Source organism: Silurus meridionalis, chromosome 25, assembly GCF_014805685.1.
Source record: "Silurus meridionalis isolate SWU-2019-XX chromosome 25, ASM1480568v1, whole genome shotgun sequence".
NCBI lineage: Eukaryota > Metazoa > Chordata > Actinopteri > Siluriformes > Siluridae > Silurus > Silurus meridionalis.
The window spans coordinates 6,020,209-6,037,848 of record NC_060908.1 but is presented as its reverse complement, the minus strand read 5'-3'; the positions used below and the strand labels follow the sequence as shown (position 1 = coordinate 6,037,848).

At 39.5% G+C, this 17,640-nt stretch overlaps 1 protein-coding gene across 5 annotated transcripts in view; it reads left to right on the top strand.

Moving 5' to 3' along the window:
* The first annotated feature begins 5,939 nt into the window (after nucleotides 1-5,939).
* The window catches only part of fam222ba (family with sequence similarity 222 member Ba), a 67,035-nt gene continuing 55,334 nt past the window's right edge, over nucleotides 5,940-17,640 (top strand). For 3 of the 5 annotated variants that reach the window (XM_046839377.1, XM_046839378.1, XM_046839379.1), the window contains exon 1: nucleotides 8,525-8,766. The gene's annotated coding sequence lies outside the window, so the exon portion shown is untranslated. Of the gene's footprint in view, nucleotides 6,053-8,524; nucleotides 8,767-17,640 lie in introns of those variants that run through there. The other 2 variants (XM_046839381.1, XM_046839380.1) reach the window with 2 other exon arrangements.

Below are 17,640 nucleotides of genomic sequence, written 5' to 3'. Positions count from 1 at the left end.
AATCAGGTCAAGCAGTTAGTTTGATTGAACAATAGCATACACTGATCAGGCATAACTTTATGACCACCTGCCTAATATAGTGTTGGTCCTCCTTTTCGCTGCTAAAACAGTCCTGACCCCCTTAAGCATTAACAGCATTAACAACAGCAATTTGAGCTACAGGAGCTCGTCTGTTGGATCGGAACCACACGGACCAGCCTTCGCTCCCTATGTGCATCGTTGAGCCTCGGCCGCCCGTGACCCTGTCGCCGGTTCACTACTGTTCCCATCTTGGAGCAATTTTGATAGACAGTGACCACTGCAGACCGGAAACATCCCACAAGAGCTGCATTTTTGGTGATGCTCTGCCCCAGTCATCTAGACTTCACAATTTGGCCTCTGTCAAACTCGCGCAAATCCTTACGCTTGCTCTGGATTAGGGTGTTTGCCAAATGCCATAAATATATATTATTCAGAAATTCATGCTTTGTTGTAGCTTCTCTTTTATGTTCACTATCACAGGCTTATATTGAATAATACAGAATACTACATGTTTGCAATAAATTTCCCAAGGACAATTCAGTATGATAGAATAGAAAAAGAACCTTGAGCATGCACACCCTCATTAGCATACATGTTGGCAAAAAAAAAAAAAACTTTCATAATTTCATTGTACAGTCACCTTCTGTTTACTGCTTTCTCCTAGTCACTGTGAATGCTCAACATTGTGGCATGAATACATACAAAATTAACAGCCGGTTACATACTGAGCACATGAGCACACTTTCACACCAAGGAGCAAATTTGCAGAGGTACTTGTAGCATGTTTTGGGAAGATGGGAGAAAACCAGTAAACCCAGAGAAACCTACATAGAAATTCCACACAGATTCTAAAATTAGAAAAGCTCCTGCACCATGATGCCACCCTTGTGCAAAGAAGAAAACCCAAAGAATGAAACAAAAATGGATTGTAAGTCTACCGTCCAGAAAGACACTAATAACAAATTTAAAAAAAAAAAAAGCTTGACAAGAACCAAAATATATTTATGCCATGACCATTTATCATACATATAAATTCAGTATATATATAAACCCCAGTCTTAGAACCACTGTTCTGCTTTTTCTGTTTGTTTTGTGTGCTTGGAGTCTCTATTTTGTTGCCAGAGACTATCCATTATGTGTGTTGACAGATTGCAAGCCACCTGATATCCTTCATCCTTCTCACTGAAGGTGTGTGTTCCACACTGTGTATGATGTTTATAATGGCCAACAGGAACAGCACATCTGCTCTCCCTGACTATGGTACACATAAAAAAAATTGGTAGCTAGCTATGTGATGATAAATGTGTTGATAAATGAATCATTGGTGGGGATGTGTGTGTTTGTGTGTGTGTGTGTGTGTGTGTGTGTGTGTGTGTGTGTGTGTGGTGGTGGGGGGGTGTTCTGTCAAAAAAATCACATGAAAAATGAATAATGTGTGAAAAAAAAAAAAGTAAAATAATTTAATAAAACAGAAAACAAGAAATCATATGAAAATAAAGTGCTAAAATGGAAATAAAATAAGTACAGAAAAATTCACAGTTATAAATAAATATTTGTGAATATAAAAATACAAAAATCATAAAAATCATGTACAAAAAAGTCACATGACTGAAATATTAATAAATCTTTTAAAAAAACAATATGTGAAAATCAATTAATAATTTATAAACGAGAAATATTAAAAAAATAAATGAATCATGTACTTTTTTTTAAATCACTTATTAAAAGAAATAAACTTTTTACATTTTAGAAAAGCGTGAAAAAATGAATTTATTATAGATGATAATATCAATAATAATAGTAAATTAAAAAATGAATAATTAAAAGCACATGCACTACATATGAACAATTTGTGAAACACACACACACACACACACACACACACACACACACACACACACACACACACACACACACAATTCCTCTACATTTTAGTAGAAATGCAGTAGAGAAATACATTTAAAGAAATGCCTGTGAGCACAAAAGAACTGTTATTAACATTTCCAACACATTTCTCTACCTTTTTATATCTCTCACTATATTTAGTTTTAAAAAATACCTTTAAGCAATAAAAGGCCACAGATTCCATAACATTTCTAGCACAGCTCTGACTTAATGTCAAATGTGTTGTTTTGGAATAAAGGTAAATTGCAATGTACAATGTCTCGCCTCTATGTAACAGATAATAATAGCAACTTTTATACCTATCCCATTATATCCTGTCACTTTACACACACATACATACATTGACAATTTGCACATTTTATTTATTTTTTTTCTTTCTTCTTCAATTTCCAGTTCGCACTCTGTTTTCTTTTTTGTAGCATCACATGCAATATGATATTTATTTATATAAATGTAATATAATATATAGTATAGTATAATATAGTATAGTATAGTATAGTATAGAATAGTATAGTATTGTATAGAATACTATAGTATAGTATAGTATAGTATAAGTAATATAATTAAATATAACTAAATATAATAAAATTACTTATACTATACTTTACTATTCTACTGTTGTTGTAACCTCCTGCTGAAACATAATAATTTCCCTCATGGGATCAATAAAGTATATCTAAGTTTAACCCTAACACTAAACTGTACACTTGAATGGGACCTTGTGCTCGGACAAAACATCTTTCCAGTAGAGAGTCACTAATATGAGTGTGATTTAGTGCATGCCTAGTCATTGGATCAGGGCAGGAAAAAATGCTCGTCTTGACAAAAGAGAGCAGCAATTTGAGATGAACAATGGCTGGCTGAGCCCTGCAGTGCATGCTGCCACTGCTTCTGTTGCTGTTGGTGTCATTGTCATTTAGGAGCTGTGGGTGCACAGAAACTGCTGTCATGTCAGATATTTCAGCAGACCTCGTCTCCTCTTCCCGGCTGTGAGAGGCGAACACGCACACGCACACACTCACACATATGCACACCCATCAGGCTAGAAGCAACCTGCTGTTCCTGTGCCATTTTTCAACCTTGCTGCAGGGGAGGAGGAACAACAGAGTTGATGAAACGCCGAGCGCCAGGGACAGGAGCGCAGGGACGCAGACAGTGCATTCTCACTCTGATCCATTACGCATGATTGCTGCCCAGCGCACAAAGCCACACAGCTGGTACATCCTTTGTGGTGCCCTCATCAGCAAGCTTTTAGAGGGATAATTTAAAAAAAAACACTCACAGGTCACATTTGGCTGGCCCGAAATCTAAATTCCTGCTCTGATTGGAGAGAGAGAACGAGGGAGACGTGGAAGAGGAGGAGGAGGAGGACGACGAGTGAAAAAAATTCATACTCAATCTAGAACTGCAATCAATATGACTTGTCTGTGAAGTGGATCGATAATACATCCCCACCAAAATTGTCAATCATGCCAGAGCTGGATATAAAAATCGTAATTAGGAACACCGTTCCTAAACATCCTGTATTGACATCTCCAAGGGCTGAAGAAAGACACCATTCTGCGTCATTAACTTTGTATTATTGCCTGATGGAGCCAACTGCTGAGTACTTCCCCTTTGTGACTATGTTGTCCTTTTCTTTTGCTGAACTAGGATCAGTTTCCCGAAGAGCCTAACTCTTCTCCTTTTGATTATTAAATATGGTGTGTCATTCTGATCTTGAACTAAAGTAAAAGAAAAAAAAGACAAATCAAAAGGGTCAGCATTATTTTCAGCGTGACGGCTAGCAAAGCAGTGTCTGAGTCAGTGTTGCCTCCATGCATCAGTGATCTGCATGAATTTGGCTTTATTGTTAGTGAAAAGGATAAACAGCAGCTATCAACTATTAAACCAATGCTGATGTGACAATGGCAAGGATGGATTCTTCGGTCGATGAGCGAGTACAAGCCATCAATTGAGAGCTATTGATTTCTATATAAGGCCATGTTTAACCATGACGGAGACACATCACTTTACATCGTGTACCACCGGTGAGCAGAACACATTAGAAAGCCAAATGCATTTTCACTCACGCTTTCACCAAGTTCCAATCATTTGCTCTGTGCGTCAGGATTTCTTTTATTTTTTTTATTTTTTCTGTGTCAATGACACATAGACGGCAGGTGTGGGCATGTAATGAGCCAATTTATCTTAGCTGTCACAGAAATTTTAGACTCTGGCCAAAGATTCAGGCTCCACAATTGAGCTCTCTATCAAATCATAAACCATATTGACATCATTGCCAGAGTGTATTATGGATTAAGATCCATCTGGGGGCCTTGGAGATAATAAATATGCATTACATTTTAGATGGTGGCATGGTTACAAAGCACAAAGTCAGTGGTTATGTCTCTGTCATGCTGTTTTCTTCATGTCCCTATGGGTTTGTTGGGGGCTCCCCAGTTTCCTCCATACTTTCAAAAACATCGGTGGATGGCTGCGATTAATTGTTCCTAGGTCTTAATGAGTGTGTGCATAGTGTCCTGCAATGGACTGGCAAACTCATTCAGGGTGTTTCCCAATGTTTTCTTCATCTGTTCACTGAGTATAACTAAATGAATGAATGAATGAATGAAGGCAGTGGTGGGACATTAATTTCACATCTAGGCCTTCAGTGGTGTACTACCTTGATCAACATACCACCATTATGACACCACATAACAGAACGCTGCAAAACAGACAGGTATCTCATGCAGTGAATATGAATGGCATTACTAAAGCAAGAAACAACAAACACATTTCAACAGCTGCACAACTGCACCACCCATATACATCATCTATAGCAAAAGCATCAATTTTAACCTTATAAAATGACAAAAACGTAGTCCGACCCAGATTTTTCTTGCGTTTTGTGCATTTTTAGTGTGCATTATGGTTTTTGCATAAACAATACAAAAACATAAGGATTTGACATGAATGCAAAATTTATGTTTTGTGCAAATACTATGTGAAAGAAAATGCACAAGTATAAAGGGTTCATGAAAAAGCTTAACTGTTTTACCACAACGTTCAGCTTGTTATGTCCTTGTAAGTGTATCAGTGACAACATACATTTTTTTCTCCTCTGTCAGCCATCCTGGAATGAAAAAGAAAAACAACAACCACGATTAAATCCACACAAATATATCTAGACTTGTGCAGTTTGCTACAGATGCGGCTTGTGAGCTTTGAATAGTGCACTCTCTGACCATACAAAGGATGTGAAATTGCTGACGTTATTATGCGTCTGCTAGATTGCCTCTGAGTGGCAGACTCATTATCTTTCTCGTCACCTTTAAGCAGCATGAACTGTACGGTGCATTCACACCGTTCACTTTTGAAGGACTCACGACAGATTTCTTTGATGCTGGTAACATGTGATGTGACGGACGAAATCTGATTGTATAGAAACACAACCTATAAAAGCTATAAAATGAAGATAATAGACTACTGTGAAGAATTTAAATTTATTAAAAATTCATGGAGAAAAACATTAAAATGTAAATCAGCGAGTTTAGGTCTTGGAGACGGAAGGCCTTGCTGGTTCAGGCAGTTCTGGTAGACCACTCTTTGATTGGTTGATTGATTGATTGATTGATTGATTGATTGAATAAATCAATACATTATTTATTTTTTTATTTGTGCATTCAAGTTTTAGTTTGACCAAGTAGGTTTTATTCATAGTTTTCTTAAAATCCTTGCACACTTTTAGAAACATTATTAATAAACACTCTATCAAAGCTTCATTCATGATTCACTATTCAAAATATTGACTTCATGCTTAGTCACTGTAAATTAAACATGTGGAAAGTTCTTTAATTTCCTATTGCCTAGTGAAATAAAGAAATGCCCAGACGTGCCAATTGACGTTTGTTTCTAATCAGGCGACGTCGAGACACACCTGATCTTTCAAGCGTCAAAAAAATCATGCCTGATTCTCTCAGGCAGAGGTGGCCGCTCTGCGCATGCGCCTGAAGTTAGTGCCGCAGACAGCAGTAGTGATTCGGCAACGCAGGGGGAAGAAAAAAAAAAAAACCCAAAACCACAACCACAAATAATAAACTATGACCATGTTTTGACCCACGAGCATTGCTGTTGTCCACAGACAGTGAGTATATTCTTTGCATTCTTATATAATTTAGATCTATAATTATTATTATTTTGTATTATTATATATATATATATATATATATATATATATATATATATATATATATATATATATATATATATATATATTTTTTTTAAGTAATCGCTCGCGCTCCATCCCTTACAACCTTAAAGCAACAAAGGAGTCAGCGCTTTCTATTTGGTTTCCTAATGCTACCTTCAAGTGCTCCCACCGGTTTGTGACATTTCCCACTTTAATTAAGCTTCAATCATGAAATCTGCATCCGGGTGCACCATAAGTGCATCATAACTTTTTATATCTTTTTTACATCAACGCTTCTCATTATAGATGATAAAAAAAATAAAAAATGTGTACATGCATTAATACGTGCATGGTAAAACTTGTATTCATATAAGCAAATAAATCATTATATTATATTATAATAATCATTATATTATATTAGACATGTATTCGCTTTTTTTCTATTATGCTAATAGAATAAAAATTAGAATTAAGTCAGGGATTTGTTTTTAGTGATAACGGCATGCATAGATGCTGGGTTAGAACTTTGCAGCCGAAAACTCACATGCACAGGGAATCGGGGCGACAGTGAAGGTAGCATGAATACTAGAAAGCTGGGCTTAGCATGTTAGCTTTCTGTCCGCAATAAACCATAGGAATAAATTGTGCATAATTAAATAAAGAGGAAGGTTTGGGTTGTTTTCTTGCACAGTTTAATTGTGATGAGTTGTTGTGTTGCTGTTGTGTTGCTTGAAAGGAAATGCGCGAAGAAGCCGGTTTTGGTTCAGTCACTTGTGTTGTTACTGTTTTATAACATTGTTTGTTGTACTCACACATTTATATTATTACCAGACAAAAAAACAACAACAACAAAATTTCAAAGGATAGCTTGGGCTTTTCTGTTGCATTGAAACTCTTTTTTTTTACGTTATATGGTGTAAAAAAAATAAATAGGTTGCACAATGCACCTGCACATATGCATGTGTAAAGTGCATGGATTGTGCACTTGCCTTGTACATTTCTTATCTCTCTCTCTCTCTCTCTCTCTCTCTCTCTCTCTCTCTCTCTCCAGAGAGAGAGAGAGATGCATAGTATTGTAATGTTTTTTTTTGCATGTTATTGCTACTGTAACACAAGTATAATTTCTTTCTGAATCACATAAGTTCTTTGAAGTATTTATCCATCCATCCATCCATCCATCTATCTTGTATTCATAGACAGAATGCTATTTGCTAATGAATTCTCATTTGCAGAGTATACAATTTCATAGTATGTCTAATCCAAAGTTATGGATTATGAGAATTAGGCAATATTGCTAAAAGTGTTTATCCAATTAAGCCATTTCTTTCATGTCCAGGTTGTGAGATCCACTTCCTCAGTGCCTGTATGTATATATGATTCCTTTATATATGTAATTTCTTATGCTCATCCGCTAATGTTTGATGCGCTGTACACTGTTGTGTGTTCAAATAAAGTCAATAAAGTATTCATTTATTCATCCATCCATTAAATCCATCCATCCATCTGGTACTTCTAGACAGAATAATATTTGCTAATGAATTCTCTGGGACAGAATCATATTTGCTAATTGCATCGCACATCGAATCCGAAAAAAGGTTTGTCCTTTAGTCTGAAATGCGTGTGATTAAGGCAATATTTCTTGGTGGTAATCCAACAGAGTCATTTATTTCAGATTCAGGTTGTGAGGCTCACTGCAGGGCTCGGGCTGTGCCCAAATAAAGTCACGTTCGTTTTTTTTTCTGAAAAGCATTCATCCTCATGACCTTTGCTGAATATCAGAGCTGTTGTTTCAAAATGTCACTGTGGATGTTTGCACGGTGTGTCTAAGCCGGCTGTTTTGACAGCAGAATAGCTGGAAAGTTTGCGATTTGCACATGGACAGAATGGTTGAATTTCGACCTCCATCGAATGAGCAATTTGCATGCCTGAATTCTGTCAATAATAGTATCCAATTGGTTATTCGCAGATGAATTGCTGTGCATTGGAGTTATTATTTTTGCTAAGCTGCAGACTGTTGGGTTTTGTTAATGCAGATAACATAGAGATGATTAAATATCTAAAAGGGCATAAAGTTTATTATGGTAATAAGATGTTTTTTTTTCTTTAAAAAGTCCCTGTTTGGACAGACCCTCTTTGCAGTCTTTCCATCACGTGACTTGAGAACTGCGAGTGCAGAAATGGGATTTATGTCGCTGCGCCCTTTTGCGACAGTGTGATTGAACCGTTTATTAGCCTCACGCGCTGCCACAAATGAAAAGGGGTCGGCAAGGTAACAAAGGGGCTGACGTCATGGATCTCATCCGGCCGCATGACTTTGCCTCCCCCGAAGCCCCGCCCCTATCCACGGAGCCGCCAATAGCATTAGCGATTCGTACTTCCGCGTCCGGCCACCGTCCAATCGGAGCGGTCGCGCTGGGAAACTTCCGCGTTGATGTAAACGCATGGGCCGAGTTAAAGTGACTGAAGTAGCAGTGCGATAGTCGCTGTTGCCCGTGCTGCCGACCGGATCCGGTTTAGCTACCTGCTCCGCTGTGGACGTGCGGATTTGCACCTCGTTCTGCCGCCACACTTTGGGATTTTAATCATGCATCCGAGTCCGGTGGATCTGTGCTGAATACACGCGAATCATCTCTCCGTCGAATGTCACCAGTCTGTAATTGGATGGTGGGGTAAGGACCGTGTTTTTTTTGTGGAGCTTTCATCCGTATTGTCTGCGCCGGTGCCCATATGTAGTGGTCTTGGCTGGGGGGGATTTTCTCATCAGTCGACGATCTCGATTCTTTTTTTGCTCTTTAAATATGGGGATTTCTTATTTGCCTTAATTTTCTACACGTTGAACTAATTCACATCTGTTTTTTTTATTAGTATTATTTCTAAAGATCGCACTATAAATGATCGCTGCCTTTAAAAGTTATAGAAACTAATGACAGTTCGGGAATCCCAGATTTCTAAAGCATTACATACTGAAAGTGATTATTTTGCACGATCGTCCCAATAAAGCTGTAAAGTAGGTTATTTATGCGTCTGGTTGAGAATTCTTCGTTTACAGAACCATCCGTTTTCTCTAAGGTTTATATTTTCTTTAAATACGCTTTTTTAAAATGTTCACTTCTCTGTTTGCTCGATATCTCCATGTTAGTATTTCTACAATAGTTCTTCAAAGTGCCTTTTCTTTCGCCCCTGAGTCCTTATTTGATTTACGGATGGTTTTGCGCATGCGCGCACACAAACACGCTCTTCTCGGTTCGGTCCGTCCGAAACGAGATCTTGACATTAGGTCGCCCGAGAGTGCAGTTTCTGTCGTGCCCTACATTTTTTTTTTTTTTTTTGCGCAAAGAGTGCATAATTAAGTTTCAGAGCCTCTGTTTTCCCCAGAAATCCCGTCTCCTGTTCTCAGCCCAATTATCGTGTGCACTCAGGGATCATTTGGACGTCTGGGTGTCACGTTTGTCTTTGCTGCGGAAAGCTATTATGTGATTTGGCATTTCAGATTTCAGCCCAAGACAGACAGTCATCCTAAAACGCCCATGCCTTCTTATTCATTATTTGTGTTGGGTGGTTTGTGAGAAGACTGAGACTGTCCATAAACAGCCTCCTATTTCTAAACAAAAATGCTCCTGATGGAGAAATAGGGACCGTCTCCCATTAAAAAAAAATAAACTTCCCTAGAGCCTCTCACCCATAGTGAGAATCTGAAAGCTTTTACATCTTCCACTTTATTAAAAAAAAAAAAAAAAAAAAGCAGATCTGAATCCTGGAAGTGCCTTCTCCAAACCAGTGGTTGAGTAACAATGAGATCATTATGAGCCCACACAGAAAGAGCCACTATGTTCGCCGGTGCCTGACTGCCGAGCACTACAATACAAGGCCACCTACTAATGCGTGTGCTAATTGGCGAGCGCCTCCACGTCCGCGCGCTGAGGGCTCGTGGCTGAGTTTGTCTTTTAAGTGCTTTATTATGTTTAATTGACCCGCCTGTGCAAAAGCATAACTCGCTGAAGGGGCGCATAAAGGGAGGACGAGCTCATTTCTGCGTGTTTTTTCATTAATGTTGTTGGGCAAAGCACTCCAAGCTGGCAAAAGCACTTCGGTAAATATTAATTAGAGTCTTTGTGCATGTGTGTCGGCGTAAACAAGGTAGGTTCGGAAAAAAAAAGCCAGCCCATAATGTGCATGCATGGCACAATCCCAAATCTGGTAAGCTGTCCTTTATGTGTGTCATAAATGGATCGCATTTCGCCGCGGAGCATTTTGCATGCCTCGATGAATTCAAAAACCTCTGCTCTTGTATTCCGAGAGAGCTGAGGGTGAGAAGGCGGAGAGATTGAGGGAGAGATGGGGTAGAGAGTCGATACCTTTCTGTTCAAGTGATTGTCATTGAGCAGGTGTCTCCAATCAAGCTCTAAAAGTTCTGTCTTACTCTGACAGCGTGTGTGTGTGTGTGTGTGTGTGTGTGTGTGTGTGGTGGTGAGAAAATGAAAGCACGGCAAAAGTGTCAGAAGGCCACGATACTCTCCCGTCATGTAATTTTATATTCTGGCAGTTGGATCCTGACCCCTGACAGTGCAGCTCTGAGACAGGTTGTAAATACAGATAGTAATTGCTTAGAGAGGGAGGGAGGGAGCAGGAGAGAGGCACCGAGAGGGAGGACCACGGGGCGAAAGAGAGCCAGGGCAAATTAGTTTCAGCCCCATCACACAAGATAAGTGAATTTGAGACTTTTTAGAGCTCTGAGAGATGAGCGGTGCGCCCTCCGAATGGACTGATTAGGAGGAAGGGGCAGGTCACGCCACAGACTACAGGCTCATTCATCACAAGATTACATCCTGCCATTTGAAACTAGCAGCATTTTGTACAGAAGAACACCACCAAAAAAAACGGAGGAGCAAACGCAACTCCACCGCTTGAACCTAGGCTAAAAAGTATTGACTTTTAGCCGACATGCGTCCTGTCTGAGTAATGAGAAACAACCCGAGTAGCTCATCTTCCCAGAGTTCTCTGTGTAACCATAGCTACAGTTATAGATACTTGGTTTGGATTGACTTATTCATTTGTATGCATAGATGGCAGGTGGCTTAATAGTGAAGTGCACAGTGTTTATTGCAGGTCAGAACACATTTTCAGACTCCAATCCTTTTGACAATGTTGTATTGCTTGCTGCCTTTCGGAGTAAAGTGAAACTCTGACAAATACCCCGATGTCCTTTTAAAAACAAGGCCAATTTTAAGTGAACTAAAAAAAATAAACCCGATTTTAAATGGTGTGTTTCTACTCGCATAGTGTGTTACCACAGCAAAAAAAGTCACTTTTTATATTCTTCAAACATACTTTTCCTCAGTATTTCTATAGAATGTTGAATTAGAAGTTAAATATGATCACCTTTTGAAAATCAGAAAACAGAATATGTGTGCTGAGTTAGTTAACTATGGTGGCTAATGTAACAAAAAAACTGGTGCTAAATAAGCCAGTGGTAAACAGAATAATTCGTCCTGTGGCGACCTTTAGACAGCTTTTGATTACTGTTAATTAAACTGTTGGTGTTTCACAGTAAAAAGTCAAGACTGGCATTAAAATCCCACACATGCTTCTAAATGTGACAAATGTGTGCTAATTTACTAGCAGGTACCCTACTAGTTAACTGTAAGCATGTCAAAAAGACACTGGGGCATTTTTAATGAAAGGACTAACGTGTACGGATGTTTTCAGACCAATTTAGTGATTTCTTGGGAAGTAAGAAGCATTTTAGACAATTTGTTATTTCACGTGTGGTTGTAATGGCTTAAAATGACAGTATAAACAGTTGTTTATAGCTTATAGCCTAGACAAACAAACAGCACTCTTCCCTCAGAGTTGCCCTGAGTGGGTTTTTTTCCCTCCTTTTTTTTTCTTTTTCCACAGAGGGTTGTATAAGTTTATGGAGCTTGTCGAGCCCGCTTCTCATAGCTTGAGTGTCTAGCGTGTCTGTCCCCATTTGCACAGCTGTTTTCCAGAGTGCGCCACGAGGTGAAGAATGTATGACTGTCTTTCTCCTTTCTCTTCTTTACCTAATGGAGTGACAGAATGAGAGAGAAAGAGAGTCCCTTGGGTTAAACACTGAGCCGTTAGTCCAAGCCACACACACACACGCACAGTGCAGTTAAACGTCTTCTGTTACACACAGGCAATAAACCTTACTGCCGGCTCATTCATGTTTCATCCAGATTAGTTCGACTTGTACCTCTGCTTTATTACACAGATACGTCTGCATATAGAGACACACAGTCTCTCAGACAAAAACAGAAGGTATGAAGCCTTAAGCTTTAATTCCTGTCAGGGGTAGGGTTCCTTCACAATGGCTCAGGGGGAACCTGGAAGCAACGCTGTCTCAGCGAGGTCCATTTGGTTTTACCGAGGCAGTCTGGACTGGATTACTGGGATAATGCAGCTACTGGCACCCTCTGTTTGATTTTTGCTGAAGAATAAGTATATGTTTGTTCTTTTGTCGGTGGTATCTGGCTGGATTTGAGCCCTGATGTGAGGCGCACGTGCACTCAAGTACTTTTAAAAGGTTTTTATGGGGCTGTTTTGTGTTCGTGTGTCTTTTATGGCTTTGTGTTTAAAAGCCGTTTGAAAATCAGATGTGCGAACGGTTAAGCCACAGACGTTGTAAAGATCGGGAAACGTCACGCGGTTTACTGGTCAGATTTCAGGCGAACACGAAAGCTGCACTGAGATTAGCCTGTAAGACTGTAAGAAGCTTTGGAAACCAGCAAACTGGGTGAGGCATGATTTATGAAACTACTTTCTTGATTCATGTCTGTGTCATCTGTGTAATGCCAAGCTGTACTAAGTAGAAATGCAAGCTGTGATTTGCACCGCTTTAAAAGTGCCCCGGGTTCCTTCCTTCGTTTTTAAACAAATTTTTAGTTGGGGAAATATAACAAATTTTTTTGCTTTTTTTTTCTCAATTTCACATGAAATGTGCAAATGTAATACGTTATGTATATTAATCTTGTACATTTACTAAGATTTAATTAATATCTTGGGCTTTTTTTCATCTGTTGAACAACTGTCAGACCTTTTTATTAGGACATTTGACCTCAGATTTATTGTAGCTTCAATATAAGGCATATAGAAATTTGGCAGTGAAAGCTATGAAAAGCTTTTTTTTTTCCCTTTCAATCTTCATCTTACAAGCTTTCCTATTTGAAGACAAATTGTATATTGACTGGTATTGTATATATTATTCAATGATGACGGCACTGTACTGTGGGAAGTCTTTTAGGGAGTGTTTGTTTACAGGACGATTACAGAAGTGATGCACATGGTGAAATGTACCAGTGTGGTTACAGGAAAAATAGGCACTTTTGAAATGTCGATTATGGCAATTATATTAATGAACTGGAAGTAATCAATTAATAAAAATAGTATGTGTTTAAAAACCTCTCTATCTCCAAATGGCTGTTCTTGATTTGACTCCTGGGTTTTGGCTTTGGACACTGCATTTGTTGTTAAAAGCGATAAACCATATCTATATGTACAGTGTATGTATGTGTGCGCGCATGTGTGTGAGTTGGTATAGTTTCTTGCACAGCAGGATATGTTTATCCCCAGTCTTCCTGTCTTCTCAGATGACTCCAGACCAAGTGATCTGGAGGCAGTGTGTGACTGTCGGATGCCATTATCTCTGCGTGACACGAGATAAGATGGCCGACCTTCCGCAGACCAAACTAATCAGCATCCTTCACCCAACGGTGTGGGCGTTCTGGCCTGACCAGTCAGCATCTTCCTGGGAACAGCGAGTGCGTGATATGAACCGCGAGACGCATTGATACCAGATGCGCCATGGCATCACTGTCTGCTCCAGTTCAGTTCATTTCGCTGCTAACGAGGGGTTACGGAAGGATGCCATTAGCATGGTGGCACTTTGCTAATTGGCCATTTGCTTTTCTGACTCTCAGACTGCCAAAACCTCTTGGCAGTAAACGCTTGTGTCAGATACGCATCGGCTTTGGATTATCTCGAGTGCAAATCTGTGACCTAGAGTAAAATCTCAAGGCCGCCGGATCAAGTGTCTGTAGGTTGACCCGGCATAGATCTATTTCACTACTTGGAAATGAAGTGCAGTCTGGAGATTGATTTACTGGTTTAAAAAAAAAAATTATCTAAAAAAAAAAAAAAAGAAATGTTGAGTCAGGATTAGTTGCACAGACAAGAATTCTATTCAGAGATTAGAGTTCGGAACTAATCAGGTTTTATGTATTATTTATTTTTTATTTTGTTTCCCTATTTTTTTTATACATGGCTTAACAAACGTGTGATTTAGAATTCTAATATCTGGGATTATTTCTCAGGATCGGATCCGATCCTGTCCGCGTTTACGCGTGTACTTATTGTATTCTTGTGCACTGGTTTCCGACACGAAAGGGACATTTTTTTTAACACCGTGACACAAAAGTTCTTGTCTGTGTTGTAACAGAAAATGATGAGTGATTGTCTGTATGTAATGTTAGTCAAGTGGCCTCTTCCTGTGAAAGGACGCAGTTTTTTTTCTACTTCTTTTTTTCTCCACTGAATCTCATTTCAGAAATTCAATGGCTCTCGTGTGCAAGACCTAAAGTGGATCGGAAAAACTGAATGCAATTCATGCCATCAAGCAACTTGATTTGTCAAGTTTACAGTACAAATTATATTCAAAATGACACAAATGGTTTCTAAACGATCCTGATTGGATTTGAACAAGGCTTAAAGTGTGGTGTAACTGGATTGACTGGTTGGATAAACTCTGGTTTAATCCTGTTTAAAAGCTTAAACTTTTTTGGTTCCACTCAGTTTTTATCTGAATACCATCGCTGCACAGAGATCACAGGAGATCATGAGAGACTGACCTGCCTATCTTTGATACTTGGTCACAGTCTTCTCTGTTTCTTTTTAACAACAGTTGCTGGATCAAATGGCTGTGCTGCCTGGCTTGTGCTTTATGCCCAGAGAGTGGGTTTAGTCTGCCATTAGCATCTAATAAGGGCATGCATTGAGTCTATAGAACAAAGACGACATAAAAGCAGTCACATGAAAGTGTGTGTGTGTGTGTGTGTGTGCACGTCTACCTTCGGCTCGTATCTTGTACATCTTGTGTCCGGCATTCCATTGTGTGGCTGCCTGGCGTAAGCGAGCTTGTTTAATGCATTGAGATTAACTGGAGCACTTAAAAAGCCGCTCTGAGAGGACAATGGGGGAAACGAAGACCAGGCCAAAGCAACTTCTGCCAAATCAGGGGGGAAACAGGATCCGAAAGCACAAAAGAGTGTAGTCGGGTTATAGGAGACAGACGAAGACACTTGACGAAAAACCCAGAAAAAGAAAGCCAGACTGTTGTACAGTACATTCAGACAGTTGTTGAAATTTCATCTTCGGAAGGCTCTGCTTCGTAGCTCATAAATGCTCTTTGATGAATGATTTCTGCCCCTGGGCCAGCACCCAGTACAAATCCTTGCGATTGGCCGCCTCTTATTTATTTATTTATTTTTTTTGAGCACCTGTCCCCACTGGCTGCTTGTGATATCTCGCAAGTTCTATCCACTCTCTGTCAGCACTCAGACGGTGCTGGGGAAAAAGGTTGTAGGGATAAAGTAATTCAAAAGCCAACTGCTCCCAGCAAGGAGTCTTGACTTGCTTGTGGTTTTTTGTCTTTTTTTTTTTTTCTTTCTCCCCGTCCCCTATTGTGCCCTTTCAACCTCTAAGGCTTCAAGATAAGAGCTGTGGAAAGTTCTGGCATTTTGGGAGCAAAACGTTGGCACCCTTCCTTTGTGTTATCGTCTGTGCACTGACTATCTGTTAACACCGAGCATATTAGGAGAGTTATTCCATCTCTCCCCCACTCCTTCCCTTCGCTGATATACGAGCTGGCTCGTCTAAGCAGACCTTCAATGAGTTGTAAGTGCGTGAGAAGTCACTCTGGTGTTGAGTGTTTGGACGCCAAGGACCTTAATAGCGGAGGAGGCGTAATATGACATTATTGCTCTGCGCGCTGTACTGAGTGCTAATTTAAATATATTGTCTGCCGTAAAGGCTCGCGGAGTGTAAGGATGGCACTTGTCTCCACACGATCTCGCGGTTGATATCGACTCTGATCGTGTTTTCTGCAAATCATAAAACTTTTTTTGTAGAACACCGTTCTTTTTAGAAAGTGAAAATAAATGCAGCTTTTTAAAATTTTTCATTGACTAATAACTGGAATGGAAATCATAGCTGAAAAAAAGTTGTAATAGGTTTACCTGGTATTTTCACAAAAAGGCCGTCAGCAGTAAGGAAATTCAGTGTGAACAAAAAAAAAAAATTCAAAGTTACCTCAGAAAAACCTGGTGTAGCATAGCACATTTTTAGATTTATATTTATCTAGTTAGGGATTTACATTATAGCTTCATTTTAGCTTGTTTTTTTTCGTACTTGGTTTTCATGTACGATTTATAACACTAAAATTAGATGGTTTGTTCAGGAACTTGGATGCTGGCTGGAGAATTAACTTTAGCTATGTTTCTATTTAAATTGTGTGTTTTCTTTTGTGTTTTTAATTTAGCACTTTAACATTACTGTAGCCAGTTTTATTAAAATAAAGATATACTAGTTAAGAAAAAAACCCTGCCTCTGATGATACCAAGAAGCCACAAAACACTACAGTTTTTTTTGTCTTGAAGGCTTTGTGTCGTGGTGGAAAAAAATACAGTTTTATCTTTAGAAACACAGGAGACTCCATCCAAAATGCTAGAGATGTGTCTCCTCACAGAAAACGTCACCGAAACGGTGATTACACACAGGTTCGAGTTTAGGACGTTGAAAATTATATGCTTTCTGACCATTTAGAATCGAGCATTGCGAGGGCTGAGGTATAAATACACTAACTACACAATGACCCGGAACAGCAGCACCTGATTGCGTTTGGGTTCCTTTTTTTTTTCCTGGATGAGATTTTAGAAAAATTGTTACGGTAATTCAAAAATGTGCTTAAAGTGCTGATGCCTGAAAGTCTGATGAGTGCTGTAACAAAGCAAGTCATTCTGCTTGTCTGTCTTTGTGTGTGCATGTATAGATCTTTCAGAGAATCTATTATTTTAGCATGAGGGACTTCAAAATAGGGGGCTTTTTATGAAGGACACTGAATCTACGCTCTTGTTAGGATGCTTTGTCGGAGCCGCTGACTGGAGAACCCTATCTCGGTGGCGAGCAAAGCGGCCAGATGACATTCTTCCTGGAGAATGAAAACACATGCGGTCTGCAGTTTTGTTGATACAGTGAAACAATGCCGGGGAAATAGGAGCACTAGTTTTTGTTTTTGCATGTGCGATGGTGGAGAGAGATCCGTTTCGGGTTCTTGCTGAGAGATAGCCTAGGGGAAGCGTATGCGGTGACCTCCACTGGACCCGAGTGAAAGCAGCCTGAATAGCTGTTTGTCTTCGGAGCTTAAAGCCGGTGTGATGCTGAGCGCGGAGGTTTCACTCGCTAAAGCCTTTCATAGAGAACGTCACCCTCGCTGCAGGAGATTAACCGCAAAAGTCACCAGTGTCGTA